The sequence below is a fragment of the Protopterus annectens genome, chromosome 8.part0 (assembly GCF_019279795.1).
Source record: "Protopterus annectens isolate FY-2018-M chromosome 8.part0, PAN1.0, whole genome shotgun sequence".
Taxonomy (NCBI): Eukaryota; Metazoa; Chordata; order Ceratodontiformes; family Protopteridae; genus Protopterus; species Protopterus annectens.
The window spans coordinates 1,213,246,332-1,213,264,698 of record NC_056741.1 but is presented as its reverse complement, the minus strand read 5'-3'; positions in this window follow the sequence as shown (position 1 = coordinate 1,213,264,698).

Genomic DNA, 18,367 nt, shown 5'->3' with positions numbered 1-18,367 from the left:
GACTGTTCTAAATAGACTAACCTGAAGCTGGTTGGAACACACCTCGATCGCTGTAGCGGCAAACGAGATCTGAGGTATTACCGCCTAGCATTGTGGGATAAAAGGGGAGCCTCGAGCCGGTGGAACCAACTCTCGAGCTTTTAGAGTGGCCGAGTCGGAGCCGAGGATCGGCTCCGAACCCATCCAGCAAGAATGAAGGCGAGATAGACAACTTAACATGACAGGTGTTAAACCCCAAGGCACCGGACGCAACGAGTGTGGCCATCAGCCGGGGATAGCTTGTGGCCATACTCTGTGCACTAGGTTTTGGGGCCTCCAACATCACTAACAGAAACACTCGCTAGGCCCAAACACACACCACACAACCCCAACTCAAAACTCAAGGTAAGGAGAAGTTTTTTAGTAAGCTAAATCAGAGGGGAGGATATTAATAAATGGCCCTACACACACCAAGCACACAGAAAGAGAAAAAAGATTTTTCTCTTCTTACGATATACCAACACCAGGAACTCAGGATAGAGCTGCTTAGGTAAACCGCGGCAAACTAGATCTGAGGTCAGTCAGGGTTGGCAGGGGATTATGGGTAGGTGAGGAGCTAAGAGCTCGGATCTAAGCTGTTGAAAACTGCCGTCTGGGATCCGAAGTCGGATCAGATACCCACAAGTTGATACACAAATGAAGTTAACTACTTCAGATCATTAGGTTTAAAATATTGTTTTCCTAGCAGAAGTCTTATTTAGAACCTCTAACATTTCAATGTTATCTACAAACAATTATGGAATGAAGTGTAAAGCACCCTGTGAAAATGACGGAGCTTGACATTTATATTCTGGGCTCAGTTCTTTCCCAACACGAACGATGACTGGTGAAATGGAAATTGTAACTGAAGGATGGCTACATGAGGACAGAAGGGAAAACCATTGTTTATGCCAGAAAGCAATGAATGCCTTTCTTTACACTCTTTAAAACACTCTCCTACTAGCCTAATTTACAGCAAAAGGTGTTCCACGAAGGCCTTGGTTGTTTAGGGTTCGCAAATGGTATCTTTGCAGTTTTCTAAACAAAGGAAATACCTTAAATAAAACAAATAAAATTTACTTATACATTTCCTATATATGAGGAACAAACTGAAGATCTTCAGTAACAGTAGGACAAATGCCACCGGTATTAGCACCACTCAGCAGATTAAACCTAAACATGTTACTAGGCCCTCCTACCCATAGTACATAACTGCACAACATTTCTGAAAAGTGACTAAGAATTAAAATAGAGAAAAAGAAACCACAAACCAGCTCTGCTAGAGGTGGTAGGAGGTACGTACATGTTATGGAAGTTGGATCTACTCGTGTGCTGTGGTACGCGCATAAAGTACAGTTGTATACACTTCCATAACAGAACATGTTTGAATGATCACTGCTGCAGTAGCCTAAGCTATATGGATTACATCTTGCATAGGATTTAACAGTAAACCAGCTTCCAAAGCTTCAGAGCAGCTGACTAAGACAGGATTTTATGCCAAGCACTGCAGAGCTTTCACAAACAAAAACAGGGGGGATGGAAAGAGGGAGTAGCTACTGTGGCGCTGATCATTTGAACAGCTACTATTACAGTAAGTTTACTTTCACAACTATATTATGTTCCTCAGATTGATCACTGCTGCAGAAGACTAAGCTACATGGATAGGTTACCATAGCTTAGAAAAACTGGGACGCAGAAGGAGAAAGGTCCAGGAACCTGTGGAGAATGGTCCTAGCGATCCTGATCTAGACCTGGAAACGGAATCTGAGCTGTAGTGCTTTGTAAAAAATATGTACAGAGGTCCAAACTGCTGCTTCAGAATTACATCTAGAGGACCACCCTTTCCAAAAAGCCATAGATGAAGCCATGGCCTGGTAGAGTGAGCCTCAACACTGCCTGGAATAGTTTTGTTGAGGTGGGAATAACAGGTAATGGACAAAAAACCAAGACTGTTTGACATAGGTTGTCCTTTGTCTTCCCGTGAAATGAACAGCTAACTGGAAGTTCTGAAGGATTCTGCGTTGTCAAGATTGTACTAGAGTTGTTTATGGATAACCAAGGTATGAATTATCCTCTCCCTCATTTCTGGGTTCAGGGAAGAAAATAGGGAGATGGATAGCTTGGCTTAAAGTAAACTCACATGCCACTTTAGGCATAAGAGGGATTAATTCTCAAGGACACCATGTCTCTGCAGAAAATGAAAGAAGGTTGACCCACTATAAGAGCTTGAAGCTCAGAAACTCTTCTTGCAGAAGTCAGAGCAACCAGTGAAACTGTGTTCAGTTTTAAGAACTTCATCTCTGCCAGATGAGCTGGTTCAAATGGAATATGTGATGGATTCTGTAACCCAAAATTATGATCCTAAGGAGGAGCCACTGTTTTTTTTTTTTTTGGATGTGTCTTATGTAACACTCTTTCCAAAAACATTTTGACATAAGAATGCCTTGAAAGAGGGAGATCTTTGGGCAGGTATGCTGAAAGGACTGACAAGTGAACCTCGACAGATGTGTAAAAAGTACAGTTGTGCAAGTTATCTGTAACAATAGATGTTCATAGAACATACTGACTTGCTGGTATTCTGGCAGCAGTACCCTGCTACGCTCCTCTGGCAGACTACTAAAATACAGATTCCTGCTGACTGCCTGTCTGTTTGCAATGGACCATCACCTGGTGGTACAGGGATCAAGACCCACAGACAGGCCCCTTTCAGTTTCTTATGATTCAGCAGGAAGATGGAGATGCAAGCATTGCAAACACCTACTGTTACAAACCAAAAACCACACACATACGCACACAACAACAAAAAGGCTGTGGAGCAGTTCTCAATGGGTCTATATTATAAAGACGAATGTTCAGGTTGCCGAATACCTAAACATTGACAGCTAAACAGTGAAAGCTGAAAACTGTGAATGGCCACTTAGCTGAACCTATCTGCCCTGGGGCAATTATAAGCCTAGCCCGATTGTGTATGGCTTACGCCACCCCTTGATTTGAGTATACTGTGCCCTTAAGGTTTAGTTTACTGTGCCTCTGTCTAATAGTGACACTGGAGTAATCCCTGGGACAAACCTACGATCCTCCATCCACCTATCGAGATTCTTCTTGAAGAGATTCAGTGAGGTGCTCTGCCTCACAAACTGCAATTCTATTCCAGAGCGAAGGGAGCCTCTGGGTTATGAACCTGTCCCTCCAGCAAGTTCTATTTATTTCTGAGCTGAGGTTCAAGTCCCTCGAGTGTGTGGCTCCAAGGGATTTAGATTTACTGAGGTGGAGCATGTCCATTAATTCTGGATTTGACATAGCTTTGTATGTCAGGCATTGATCACCTCAAAGTAGGCGGTATGCAACTGAGTAGAGCTGGAGTTTTTTTTTTTTTAACAGAGCAGCATATGGCATCTGTTTGAGACCCTTGATCCTCTTGGTGAGATTTTTGGGGTCCTTCTAATTGCTGCAGGTGTCAGGTAAGGTACATCCCAAAAGGGGCATTGTATTCTATGATGGGCCTGATGAGGGATGAATAAAGGGGCACGATTACCTCTCTTGATCTAGATGTGAAACCCTTTGTGATGAGGTGGGCTATGTAGGTCTTTCTAACCACTTTGGCAATGTGGTTTTCAAAGGAGAGATTGCTATCCACTTGGATCCCCAGGTCCCTAATAACTTTCTCTGTACTTAATGGGTTTCTGCCTATGTGGTAATTTGTGGGCACATTGTTTTTGCCAAAGGGTATGACTATACATTTTTTGGTATTTAGCTTTAAACCATGGTGCTGGCACCAGTTATCTGTCTCTGCGAGACCTTTCTGAAGGAGATTTGTCAGCTGGAGAGTCGATTGTGGTGCCCAGTTTGCAGTAGTCTGCGAACTTGGTGAGTCAGTCCTCCCATGTTTGCCTGTACCTCGGAAAAGTATATACCGAACAAGAGTGGCCCCAGGACAGAACCCTGTGGGACGCCACTTGTGACCGGTTTCAAGTCTGACATGGCTCCAGCAACTCTCACTCTGTAGGTTCTGTCTTTGAGCCAGTTTGCAACCCATCTTGTGAAATAGGGGTTTATATTTAAGCTGGATAATTTATCTATGATGCCAGTGGGGTATTGTGTCAAATGCCTTTGCAAGGTCCAGATAGGCTGTGTGGACTACCTTATCTTCATCTATGGCTTTGGTGACTGTTTCGAAAAAGTCAACCAGGTTCAAAAGGTAGGATCTGCCCTTGACAAACCTGAACTGTGTAGGATCTAGTGTCTGTAGGTCCCCAATGTCTGTTTATGAGCTCCATGATGATCCTCTCCATAGCCTTGCAGACTAAGCTAGTCAGGCTTATGGGGAGATAGTTTCCAGGGTCTGTAGAGGTTCCACCTTTGTGATTTTTTTCAGGGAAAAATTTCACTTGGCCGTTATCAGGAATCTGCCCTTTTCTCCAATGTACAGCAATCTCGGAGTTGGTATATTTAGTTGGGGGGGGGTGTGTGTGAAGCCCCCCATTTGATTATGGTTGAAGTTTGTTTTTCTGTCGGCTGGCCTAGCAAATTTTTTTCCCTGTGAAAACATTTGTGGAAGTAGCCGTTCGCGGTTTTTAGCTTTCGCTGTTTAGGTGTAGACGTTCAGGTGTTTGGCAGCCTGAATGTTCTTTATATAAACCCATTCTCAACAGCAACCCAAACACTAAACTATTTACAGTTAAAAATGGAGGTTGCTGGGTGGATACTACCAGTAAGGTAGTGTGTTCTATGAATATTCTATTGTTACAGTTAACTAGGACTTGCGCAACTGTACTATGTTCAGCAAACACACTGCCTTACTGGCGTTCGGATAGATTCTCAAAGCCTGCCCAACCCGACAGGAGGAAGGATAAGGGTCCAGGAGCTCCTAGAGAATGGTCCTAGCAAAACCTTCGCTGGATTTTGAGAAGGCATCCAGCTTGTAGATTTTGTAAAAGTATGGATTGAGGACCAAGCTACTGCCTCTAGAAAATTCCTAGAGTCCACTCCTTTATAATATACCACTGAAGAGGGAAAGGGCCTGGTGGAATGTGCCTTCACCCTGCCTGGTTTCACCTTGCTAGCCATGGTGGGTGTTAAAAAACAATACTAGAGGAAAACCAAAGCGTAATGGTCTCCATAGAAACAGGCTGAACTTTCTTTGCCCCTGTGGAGGAAACAAAAAATCTTCTAGCCTTTCTGAAGGGTTTCATTCCGTCAAAGTACCTGAGCTGCTGGTGCACATTCAAGGTATAAAGTGTCATCGCTCCCTTGTTCTTGGGGTTTGGGAAGGTTGATTAAGAGTGAATTCTGAGACCACGTTTGGCAAGAAATAGGGATTAGTGCATAACAACTCTATCCCCATGGAAAATCAAGTAAGGATGTCCCAACCATGACAGCTTGCAGCTCAGAAACTTGTCTTACAGAAGTTAGAGCAATATGCAAAACAGTTTTCCATGTTAAGAGCTTTAGATCAGCCTGAGTAGCAAGTTTGAACAGTTGTAAGGTCAGTTTTTCCAGAACACAGCTGAAATCTGATGGAGGAATTAGTTTTGGGGGGGGGGGGGTCGGTCATATGGAATACTCATTTTGTGAACTGTTTTACTGAAACAGAAGAAAAAAGAGGGGGATGCCCATCCTGAAGTAGCTCACAGAAATATATCAAGACCCTAGGGATGTTATCCTCAAGGGGCCCTCTGTTCCTGTTTAAACACCAATAGAAAAATCATTAATTTGTAAACATGAGATTTTCTAGTAGCACACCCTCATGAATCAAGTACTTAAACATAGTCAAGACTGAATCACCCAGATGGAGATTGTAGTTACTCCAAACTGGGGTGTACCAGTCACCCAGAGACTGAGCAAATCCAGAATGTGAGGGAGTCTGTGGTAACTGTCCTTGGCCAATACCTTCAGAAGGGAAAACCAAGATTGCCTGGGCAATAGGAGGTCACTAAAATGACCTCTGACATTTCTTTCTGAATCTTCAGAAGTACTACATGAATCAGTAGAAAAAGTGGAAACACATACAGGAACATTCTTGTCCAAGGGAACGAGAATGCATCTGTCCGCCAAGGATGGCTGCAAGGACGTCTAGAACAGAATTTCTCCAGCTGTATTTCGAATGGAGGAGAACAGAATGAGGAATTCTCCACATCTGAACTAGATCTTGAAACACCACTGCATTGAGCGGCCACTTGTGCAAATCTACCCAATATCTGCTTAGTCTGTCTGCTGCAAAAGTTTGCTTTGAAGGGATGTACAATACCTAAACAGTTGGATAATGTTATAAAGCCAGTTACCAGGCTATCATTGTTAACAGGCACAGAGGGTATAACCTTGTACCCCTTTCTTTCCTGAGGTACCACATCAGTGTGGTAAAGTCTACAACCACAAAAAGACCAAGAATCCATAGGTGGTGAAGGACTTTCAAGGCTTGGATCACTGCCAACATTTCCTTGATAATGTGCTTTCATGCATCCAAGGGCCTCCAAATGGCCTGCATTTGCAATCCCAGTGGTATAGCTCCCCAAGCAAAGTCGAACAAATCCATCTGGATAGATTGCACCGGAAGAGGTGGACAGGAAGGAAGTCTTGGACTGAGTCAGCTATGCTGTCCATCACTAACTCGCATCTGGTGAAAGACCGCATCAGCAACTGGGATTCTAGGGAGTATGTGCTTGGTCCAACAAATTTGTACATACCAATGCAGTTTTCTTATGTAAAGATGTGCCAGGGTATCATAAGAATCACGCATGCCATCAGTCCTAGAATATTTAGGAATCTTTTTGCTGAGGCAACGTTCCTCCATGTTAATTTCTGAAAGATAGTCTGGTAAAAGGCGGTCTTTGGGAAGAAAGGCCATATTTTTGTTGGTATCGATTAACCATTCCAGAAAGTCATGTCTTTGCATGTGTCAGGCATGACTTCCAAAGGTTCAGCATGAGCCATAGTAATTAACGGTAAGACCTTCTCTAGCAATATCAGGCACCTGAATACAGGCTCTGTACAGATTAGCAAGTCATCCAAGTAAGGAAAGATGTGGATGCCAAGAGCCTGGCAGTCACTACTGGAGCAAGGCATCTGGCAAACACTAGAAGTGCAAAGGGCAATGCAAAAAAAAACTGATACTGCTAAGCAGACAACAAATTTCAGTTATCTCCTGAAGTGATTAGCAATGAGGGTATGAAGATATGTATCCTTCAAGTCCAGGGTCAAAGCAGGGATCCATCAGAAGAGTATGCACCGTCTACAGGGTGGCAGCACAGTCAAAATCACAGTATGTGGCACTGATATTTGCCATGATATCAGGATCAGGTCTAGAGATAAGGCTGAGATTTGCCAAACAATATTGTGACAAAAGACTCAACTACCTGTCTTTAATGACTCCTGATTTTCAGGAAAAATTCTGTTGGAAGTTACAAGATCCTGAAACAGAAGGGGCAAGGAAATTTCTTTCAGCCAAGGATGCTAAATCTCAGAACCAGTATACAGATACAAGATGTAGGAGTGTAAAGGAGTCTGCCATACAGTAAAAGTTCTGTTTTACTTCTGTTCAAGTTGATAATGTTCACAGCTAAATATTTTCACTGGCTGTAGATTAAATAAACGTGATATTTATGATTAGTAAAACTACAGGCTGGCAAATTAGGGGAAGAGCTAGGCAAAAGGTATCCGTGACTGTATAGCCATACATTTAGAGAAGGTGATAAAATGAGTCACTACATCCAAAGGGTTGCGCAGGTGAAAGATACCAAAATATCCTCCATGAGCACTCAAAATAGTCTCAACTCATCATAATCACGGATACAGAATGCTGGAGAGTGGGTAGATCCGTACATAACTGGTGTACATTTCTTATGAGCAGAAGAAGCTCTTCTCTCTGTCTAAGACATTCATTCAAAGAATCAGACACTTACAGCAATTTTGGTGAAGGCTCAATCTTTTCACAGGGAGGACTGACCTACCATGCAGTAAATGAAGAAAGCAATTAAGTTTTAGGAGAGGACTGGAGTCATGGTACTAAGGCTGGTTTGGGGGAAGTATATCAAGAACCAAATCATTTAATTAATTCCTATCCAGATTATAGCTGCTGTGTCTGTGTGTACCTGTGCAACAGCACTACATGGGTTAGTAGAAGGAATACCAGAATGTTTTTTTTGAATCGCACTGTTTGTAATGAGCCTTTGCTCCATGCGGTTCATGCGTGTCTGAAACACTCACACAGTAACACAACTAGAGCACAAAGAAGCACTAGTAGCATGACAGTGCTGAGTTCTCGGAATACCATGCACAATTCATCAAATCAGGAAAGTAAGAAGAGAGAAAGACAGGACCTGAAACTCAATGTATTTTGCTGACTCAGGGAGGGAAAGTGAGAGGAAGATACTACCAGAAACTCAAATTTCACTTAAGTTCATTCATTTCCTCACATTTCTACAAGTAATTTTTATAGATTATGCAACCTATACGCAAGAAACACAAACAGAAGTCACAGATAATCACACATGGACACTTTTACTGAAGATTCTCAAACTTATTCCACAAAAACAAAGCTCAAACTTACTTTATTTGCCCATTGGTACTGATCCTGCAGCATTACTTCAGCTATTACAGTGGAGTGAATATCTTCTGTTTAGAAGAGTGCTATACAAATGCATACATTTGTTGCATTAGTCATGGCAGTAGAATTTATTTGTGTAGAAGGTTCCAACATTACAAATTTGGGTGCTAATCAGAAAAAAAATACAACTTAAGTCCTGGTGGCAAACTAAAGGCCTCCACTATATGTCCTGGTCAACAGTGTAAGAAGGCATTAATGAGCACTGCTACACAAACAGAATGCAGACCCTATGTTATTTCTAATTACACGGCCACAAATTGTAGCTTTCCTTTGTATTATTCACTTTGAAAATATGATAAATGTGTTATCCCACAATTTTTTGACATACCATGTCAACTACATTTGTAGGAAATTATAATTTTATACCTGCTGGAAATGGTCCAATCTCAGTAATTAATAGGATTAATGCCACTGGCATCAGTACTGCTCAACATGAAAGCTTTTCCAGGTTACCAGCTCCATTCTCTATCCACAATGCATTTCTCCCACTTCTTTCTATCCAGCTATGGACCAATTCAAAAGTTTCTAAAGGAGAAATGTTTTGGAGAAATTTTTTGGAAGACAGAGAACAAAAGGTGGACAAATCTAAGGAGGGTTGGCAGAACACTTGGCCCTAGAAGTAATTCCAAGCTTGGCATTTAACAGTAACCAAATGTCAACAACACAAAACCATCTAGAGTGGCATTTTAAAAGAAAACTGTGGAAGTACAAACAGCTCTGGCAGAACGTGCAATAGGAAGAAATTACAAGAATTTGCCTCTATAATATAACAAAAAAGAATGCAACTGAAGAGCCATTGGAAAAAACCTTTCCCATGATTCAATAAACCTGGAACGGTTGTTTTTTCCATGTGCACATCACTCCGTCATGCATACACAGATGTAACAGTTTGCGATTCAGTAAAGTTCATGTAGCGGGGCCCAATAACGAGCACACTGCTAGAATCTGTGCAGCTCTCACAGCATGCAAATCAACCTTGCAAATCTCTCCTCAGCAATTCAATAAACTCTAAAGCAACCATGTAGACTCCATGTAGCCCCTGGCCATGTAGTTGAGAACTTTTCAAATACAGCCACGGAAAGGAGTCTAAATGGAAACCAGACTAAATAAAAGTGATCACATCAATACACAACCGGCCTTAAAAAGTAAACATCCACATTAAAAGAGATTTAGTCATTCTTGTTCAAAAAAAAAAAAGGGTGAACAACAGCATTCAAAATAATTACCAAGTGTCATGTCAAACAAAAGTGCCCCCCCCCCTCCCCATACCACTATATCAGTAAGTAATGCATACATCTTAAATACAAAATGGCATAAAAAACAGCATTGACACTAATGTAGGCACATTTGGCCAGATTCAATAAACTCCATTTAGGTTCCGCACAGAACCTACACTGTGTATTTCCTTACACTATACTGGACATCGCACTGCATCGAGCAATCTCATGCCATGAATATTAATAACGAACAGTGCGTGTGGAGAAAGTTTCACAGCCAGGCCGCAAAACCTGTATAGTGAATGTGGATTGTTCTAGGGCAAAGGGCAAGCATACATTTTTGAAAGATATGAAGTGCAGAACACAAATGTATTTGTCTTGATGTACTGACTGCAACCTAAAGTGATTTCACAATAAACCACCCATTTTACAAGGAAAAGGCCAAGTATATGATACAAATATCTGCACAATCTGCAAAACTGGGCCATGCTACCATTAGACTTGTAAGTCATACATAAAGATACCATTGGAGAACACTGTGCTTCACAGAACTTTTAAATAGAATCCAGCAAATGCTATATGTGGGTGACAAAAATTAAACATACCTTGTGACAATGACAACTCCTCTGTAGAGAAAGCTTGAAAATACTGCTAGTTCACAATGTTTGAAACACAGAACTAACAAAAACTTGACTACCTAAAGGGTTGCCTTTTTATAGCCTGTAGATCAGTAATTGATTGCAGCTGTGAGCGATTACTGTTTTGGTAAGGAAAGTCACAACTGCACTGCAGTCTGCCTTACGTCCAGTGGGTGTCATCTTCAATCTACACAGTTGTTGCATCTAAGCTTGGAAAGGTAAGTCAGCAGCAGATTACTCTCAGAGGGATAAGGACATCATTTTAGGTTGTGTATGTCACATCATCCTTTTCAGCCTTTCAAAGACATGCCTCTGTAGTTCCCATTAAGTGATATTTAGTCTGACTGCATCAGTGTGCAAACAGGAGAACTGCACCCTACCTGTTGTTCCACTTCATAGTGTAGGCCCTATCACTAATAGCAGTTGACAAGGGGTAGCAGTTATTGATTTTATGTCTGTAATAGGTATGTTACGGTAATATGCTGGAACTATATTAGGTATTTATATACATATGGCACAGTTTTTCACGTCTATCTGTGTGTATTCTACTATCTGGACTGCCATCATCCCCACATTCTAATAACAGACATACATAGAAGCCTACATATACAATGACCTAGATACTGACAATGAAGTTGTGATTACAAACTGAAATATTATTCATATTTGTTCACTTTATGTTCTGAAAGCCATGGATAGGTATGTTGCTTGACTATAGTCCTCCTGGATATTCATGGCCTACTGTAAAACATTACACCCAGCAGTAGGTGTCAGAGCCTAACAATCAAAATGTGTATGCTCCCATATGGACTGTGCGCAGAGCTATGTCATACAGCACTGAATGGAAACATGAGCAAAACAGCAATACAAGTGTAAAGCTAGCATTTGCATTAACCTAATCAGACACATGCAGTACCTCTAAATAGCACAGTCCTCTCTCATTCACATAACTTAGAGATTAGAAAACAGACTATGAGGTATGTAGATAAATTAAAACCCAGGTCAGTGTAATATGTATGGTACAGGATGAGGTCCTAGATGGACGGATGCCCTCCAGCACATTGTCTAAAGGTACTTCTGTGATTAATATGTATGAAAAAGTATCATGTAGCTGATCACATCAGCAGACTGTATATTGGGCTAAATACATGTCCCACATGCAGTAGTTAAAAGCTCTATGTATTTTAATGTAACAGCTCTATGCCACACACAGTTGACCGCAATGGGAATAGAACTCCTCCCTAATTTCAGGGACTACAGAACATGGAAAAGTACACGAGCCATAGCTCAAGTCCAGCTTGGAGTGTGTCTGACAACACTTTATAGGCAATGACATCAGCAATGTCTCTTAAAGAGAGGACAACGGTAAACTACGCTGTTGCTAAATGCTTTAGATAATTCTAAGTAGCAGCTCACTTTAACACACACACAAACACACACACACACACACACACACACACACACACACACACACACACACACACACACACACACACACACACACACACACACACACACACACAGCATGGAGTCAACACTGATTATCAAAAAAGTCAATTATCAGAGCCAGCCTTCCAAAGTTTTCAGGTAGGAAAAATCATAAAGTCTGACTATGTAAACATTATACATATTTGCTTGAGCAAATTTTTTGAGCCTGTAGCTAGCTCGTGTGTGAAAAATATTCTTTATTGTCAACTGGAATCACTGATCTGTTGAAAAATGTATTCCTGCATGCAGAAAAAAGCAAGATTTTAGAAGGTTTTTTTTTAAAATCTGGATCAATTATGTTTGATTATGTAAACTACCCCCGGTGCCAATTAGTTCAGGTAATCGACTCTCTACTGAACTGTGTTCTGTACTGGTATTCTGTTAATTACCATATTAGTGTAGCAACAGGAGTACCCTTATTGATCATACTTGGATGTTTAATGTTAGCAGAGCATGGTTCTGAGCACCAACAAGTGGACCTGTACATGTGGGAACACTACAGTAAATACTGCAGGTGGTAGTGTGATTGATACATGTCTGGAAAACGGAATACCTCCCCAGTTTTCTACTTATTTGTATTTGTGGGAGGTAGGCAACCTATTGATGTACTATAAATATATGAGACATGCTTACATCTGGATCTTATCGTGCAATGTTTTCATGTAATATCCAATACAGATCAACAACGAAGCATTTTATATATATATATATATATATATATATATATATTTATATATATATATATATATATATTTTATATATATATATATATATATATATATATATATATATATATATATATATATATATATATATATATATATATATTTTATATTATATATATATATATATATATATTTATATTATATATATATATTTTTATATTATATATATATATATATATATATATATATATATATATTTTTATTTTATATATATATATATATATATATATATATATATATATATATATATATATTTTTTTATTTTTAATATATATATATATATATATATATATATATATATATATATATATATATATTTTATATTTTATATATATATATATATATATATATATATATATATATATATATATATATATATATATATATATATATATATATATATATATATATATATATATATATATATATTTTATATTATATATATATATTTTTATATATATATATATATATTTATATTATATATATATATATATATATATATATATATATATATATATATATTTATATTATATATATATATATATATATATATATATATATATATATATATATATATATATATATATATATACATTTTTTCATATATATATATATATATATATATATATATATATATATATATTTTTTTTTTTTTTTATTATATATATATCTACAGTCCCATAGCACAGCGGGATTGTGAGATGTTGAGCGAAGTGTAGACACATGCGAATTACATCACTTTGTGTGTAGGTAAGCAGTGCACAAACACAAGCTGCAGTGCTCACGTCTGCCAACTGATTCTGTACTGCAGGCCTGCTTATGCAGTGACCAAGGGCAGTTAACTGAATATATCTGGTTTCTGTTTTTGACAGTCTGCTTCCCAGGTGGTCCTGCTTATCCAGTTGTAGCGATGTGGCTCTCCACACAAAACAGATGAGTAGAGCCAAACACTATACCTCTTGTTTTCTGATGACCTTGTTCTTATCAGAAAACAATATCTGTCATGTCTGATTATGATCAATTTACCCCAGGACTGACCTGTACTAGTAATGGACATGAACATCTCCTACATTCCTTATCCCATAAGTAAAGGAAAGTGAAGCAGAGAAAAGAAATGAAATGCGTAAAAGCTAGGTATGTAAACCACAGCAGCAAATGAAAGTACACATTACAAATGTCTACATACTGTGGGATCTGAACCTGTACACCAATGCATCTTCAGAACACAGGATGGATGCCTTATTCCTCATTGCCATAGGAATAGCTATGCAGCACAGTAGTAAAAGCATTATTCACACAATGAAGTGCAACACGATGTACACTGCTATCACAGATGAGTTAGTGATATATGTCAAACAAGAAAACCCCGCTATTTTGTGTAGAGGGAGGCAAATCTTGGTTACTGTTAAGTGTCAAAGAAGCTTAGCCTATTAGTTTGGTGATCATAGCTGATGTCCTGGCATGGCACAATGAAAAAAGAAGTTATGTACTTACCATAACATTCCATGTGTGTTGTCCATCTTGTCCTTTATTCTCAATGATGGGTCAGATCCGATGCACTGGATCCGTCTTGGCCATTTTCCAAGCTTGAGGTCTTCAGCAAAGCTCATGGGCCTTATTCTTTACCCATAATGCAGCACCCTAGCTACCTCAGATCTTGTTTGCCCCCAGTAGCCCACAGAAAAAAATTACATATGTAAACTATCCAAAGATATCTATATCTATATCTATGGGCCTACCTTTATTTGTCAAAATTACGTTTGTTCAACAAACGAAATTTCAATCTGAATTCTGAGAAAGTGCACTTCAACGAAAGTGCTCTTTCGCGACTCACTGTTCAAACCGTTAATAAAATGAAATAGAACACTATCACTGCAGTTTTGCAGGGGGGCAAGCCCCCCCTGCACCCCTCCATGTGGGGGGGCTGTGCCCCCCACATCCCCACTACTTTATATATACTAACTCTGAGATCGCACTACAGTGGGGAAAAAGGTATATTCCCTTATCCCCACTTTAGCATGGTATGATAGTGTTGTATTTAATTTTATTAACGGTTCAGTGAACCGTGATTTGTGAAAGTGGAGTTTCATTGAAGTGCACTTTCATGGAAGTCAGGTCGTACTTTTGTTTGTAGAAGAAACATAATTTCGACAAATAAAAGCAGACCTATATATATATATATATATATATATATATATATATATATATATATATATATATATATATATATATATATTTAAAAACACTTTGTAATCCCGAAATTCTGAAATACCAAATTTCAGAATCCTGAAATTATAAAACCGAAAGCTCAAAAGTTCAAAACTCCAGAAGCGCAAATTTCAAAATTCCGAAATACGGAGATTTTGAAGTAGCGCTTCTGCTGTTGCGCTGTGTGAAGGGATAGCTGGAAGTTCAGATAAGTATTAATGTTTAGGGGTTTTGGTTAAGGGCTTTAGTGTGTGTTAGTGTGTTTGGTTATTGTGATCTGTGTGTGCGAGGGGAATGTAGCTTGTATGGTGGTGTTTTTGTGTGCTTGTCTATGCAGTGCAACTGTGGAGTTAGTATATTTACGTAGGGGGTTGAGGGGCACAGCCCCCCACATGGGAGGTGCATGGAGGCTTGCCCCACTGTTTGTATGTAGTGTTGGGGGAAGGTGTGTGTATGTGTTTGTGTGTGGTGTATGGTTAGTGTAGCGTTCGCGATTTTAAAATTCATGCTTCAGGGGTTTTGGGATTGTCAGGTTTTGGCTTTATGATCTCGAAATTCTGAAATTCAATATTTTAGGATTTCGGGATTATAAAGTGAATATATATATATATATATATATATATATATATATATATATATATATATATATATATGTGTGTGAAATGCTACTCGGTCTCCCAGGAATATAGGCAGATGGTATGGAGACAGGGTTGTGAGAATAAAGGACGAGATGGACAACACACATGGAACATTATGCTAAGTACGCAAATTCTTTATGTGATGTTGTCAATCTCGCCTTTATTCTCAAGGATGGGACCATGTCCTAAGCAACCTGACTCTTGGGTGGCTCACGGGAGAATATTCCTCAGAACCATAGAACCAAAAGAGGCTCTACTCAGAGGCCAAATCCACTTTGTAATGAGTAATAAAGGTATGAGGTTTTGCCCAAGTAGCTGCAGCACAGATATTATCCAGTGGTAATCTGACTTGAAAAGCTGTAGACTGGTGGTCGTTTTATTAAGTGGCTACAGATCTAGTGGAATGAGTTTAACAGTATTTGGAAGAGCTCTGTTCTGTGAATTATAAATGTAGGATATGCATAATGTTAGCCATTTAGATAAGGTAACTTTTGAGACTGGTTGGCCTTTTTTTCATATCAGAATAAGAGATGAAAAGCTAATACGATTTTCTAATTTCAGAAGTTCTTTGTAAAGTAAAAACATAACTATGAACATCTAGGAGATGTAGAGAATATTCTCCTTTATTTTGGAAGACGGGAAAGAAAACTGGGAGCTCTAAAGACTGGTTAAGGTTCCTTTCTGACAAAACCTTGGGCAGAAATACAATTTCATAATGAAACTGTCCTTATGAAACACTAGGTAACGAGGTTTGGCCGATAAAGCTTGCAACTCTGAAACTCTTCTGGCTGAAGTAATAGCCACTAAAACAAGAAGTTATGTACTCACCATAACGTTCGATGTATGTAGTCCATCTCGCCTCACATTTTTACTCATGGGTTCGGGGCCGAATATCGCCTCTGACTCGGCCAACTTTTTATTTACTAGCTCGAAGTCTCTCATTGGCTGGGCTAAATAGGTATCCTATGCTGCACTGCTCCATAGCCCCAGATCTAGTTTGCTGCGAACCAACAATCACACCTCATGCATAACAACAACCCAAAAGAAGAACACTATCAAGGGGAACAAGAAAAAACAACTACCATTGAATCCCAACCTTCAAATCCTCCAGGAAGGGGGCAGGTGGGAGGGTACGTAAGAATGTGAGGCGAGATGGACTACATACATCAAACGTTATGGTGAGTACATAACTTCTTGATGTTATGTAGTCTAATCTCGCCTACATTCTTACTCATGGGACAGCGCCCCAAGCACCTCTATCCTGGGGGGCTCAAAGGAAGATACTCCCGAGGACAGTGGAACCAAAGGAAGCCCGGCCCCTAGAAGCCACGTCCAGTTTGTAATGAGTTATAAAGGTGTGTGGGGAAGCCCACGTGGCTGCAGCACAAATATCATCCAAAGATAGTCTGGCATGGTATGCCATAGACGCAGAAACAGCCCTAGTAGAATGAGCCTTGACGGGAAACGGTAGGGTTCTGCCCGCTTAATAGATAAAGGAAATACAATTCGAAATCCATCTGGAAATGGTAACCTTGGAAATAGAGGATCCCGCTCTACTTTCTGAAAAAGAGACTAACAATTGGTCAGATTTTCATAGGTGTTTGGTCCTGTGTAGATAGAATCGCAATTGCCTATGCACATCCAATTGATGAAATCTAAACTCTGCTTTGTTCGAGAATTGAGGGAAGAAAACTGGCAGCTCAATAGACTGATTGAGATTAATAGTAGATGTTACTTTTGGAAGAAAGGACGGATTAGGTCTAAGAGAAACTCTGTCCTTATGAAAAATTAAATACGGGGGTTTGATGGAGAGAGCTTGAATCTCTGACACCCGTCTGGCTGACGTGATGGCTATTAGGAAAGCTGTCTTCCAGGACAAGAACTTTAACTCACAGGTGGCAGCTGGTTCGAAAGGTGGGGAAGTAAGAGCTTGCAAAACAAAGTTTAGATCCCAGGGCATATGATAGGTTCTGACACAGGAGGCCGGAGTAGTAAGGTGTCCTTTAAAAAGGCCTTACAGAGTTTATGGGCCATAAGAGAAGGCTCAGAGGAGGTATGAAAGTTTGAAATAGCCGCCAGCTGAACTTTGATGGTAGCGGGTGCAGATCCCTGCTGAAAGAGCATGGAAAAGAAATCCAAAACAGCAGCAATTGGGGCTGTATAGGGGTCAATACCTTGGGCTTGAGCCAAATGGAAAATCTCTTCCATTTTCTGGAATAAATCCTCCTAGTTGGGACTTATGAGAGGAGGATAAAATGTGTACCACCTCAGGTGAAAAGCGATGGAGTCTGACTAGTGACGGAAGTGGAGTAGCCAGGCTGTCAACCTGAGGGTCCGCAGGGAGGGATAGAACTGCCCCGACATGTGTCCGTAGGTTTGGCACTGGGTCCAGAATCCAAGGATTGTCCACAGCGAACTGATGGAGAAAGGAGAACCAGACTTGGCGAGGCAAGTGTGGGGCAATTAGAATTCTCTTGCTTCCCAAGGATATGGCTTTCTGAATCACTCTTGGTAACAGAGAAAACGGAGGGAAAGCATAGAGCGGACCGGAGGGCCAATTGTGGACTAGAGAGTCCCTGGGTGGCTCCCCCTGTGGGGGGATCAGGGTGAAGTAATTGCTGCATTTGGCATTGAGGGGATTGGCAAAAAGATCGCAGCAAGGCTGACCCCACCTGCTGAAAATTTGTTCCGCAACCAGACGGTTCAGGGACCACTCGTGAGACATCAGGATATCTCTGCTCAATCTGTCTATCACATTGGCTTTCCCTGGAATGTGCATTGCTAGTAGAAACCGTTGGGAAGACACTGCCCACTGCCACACTCGCATGGCCTC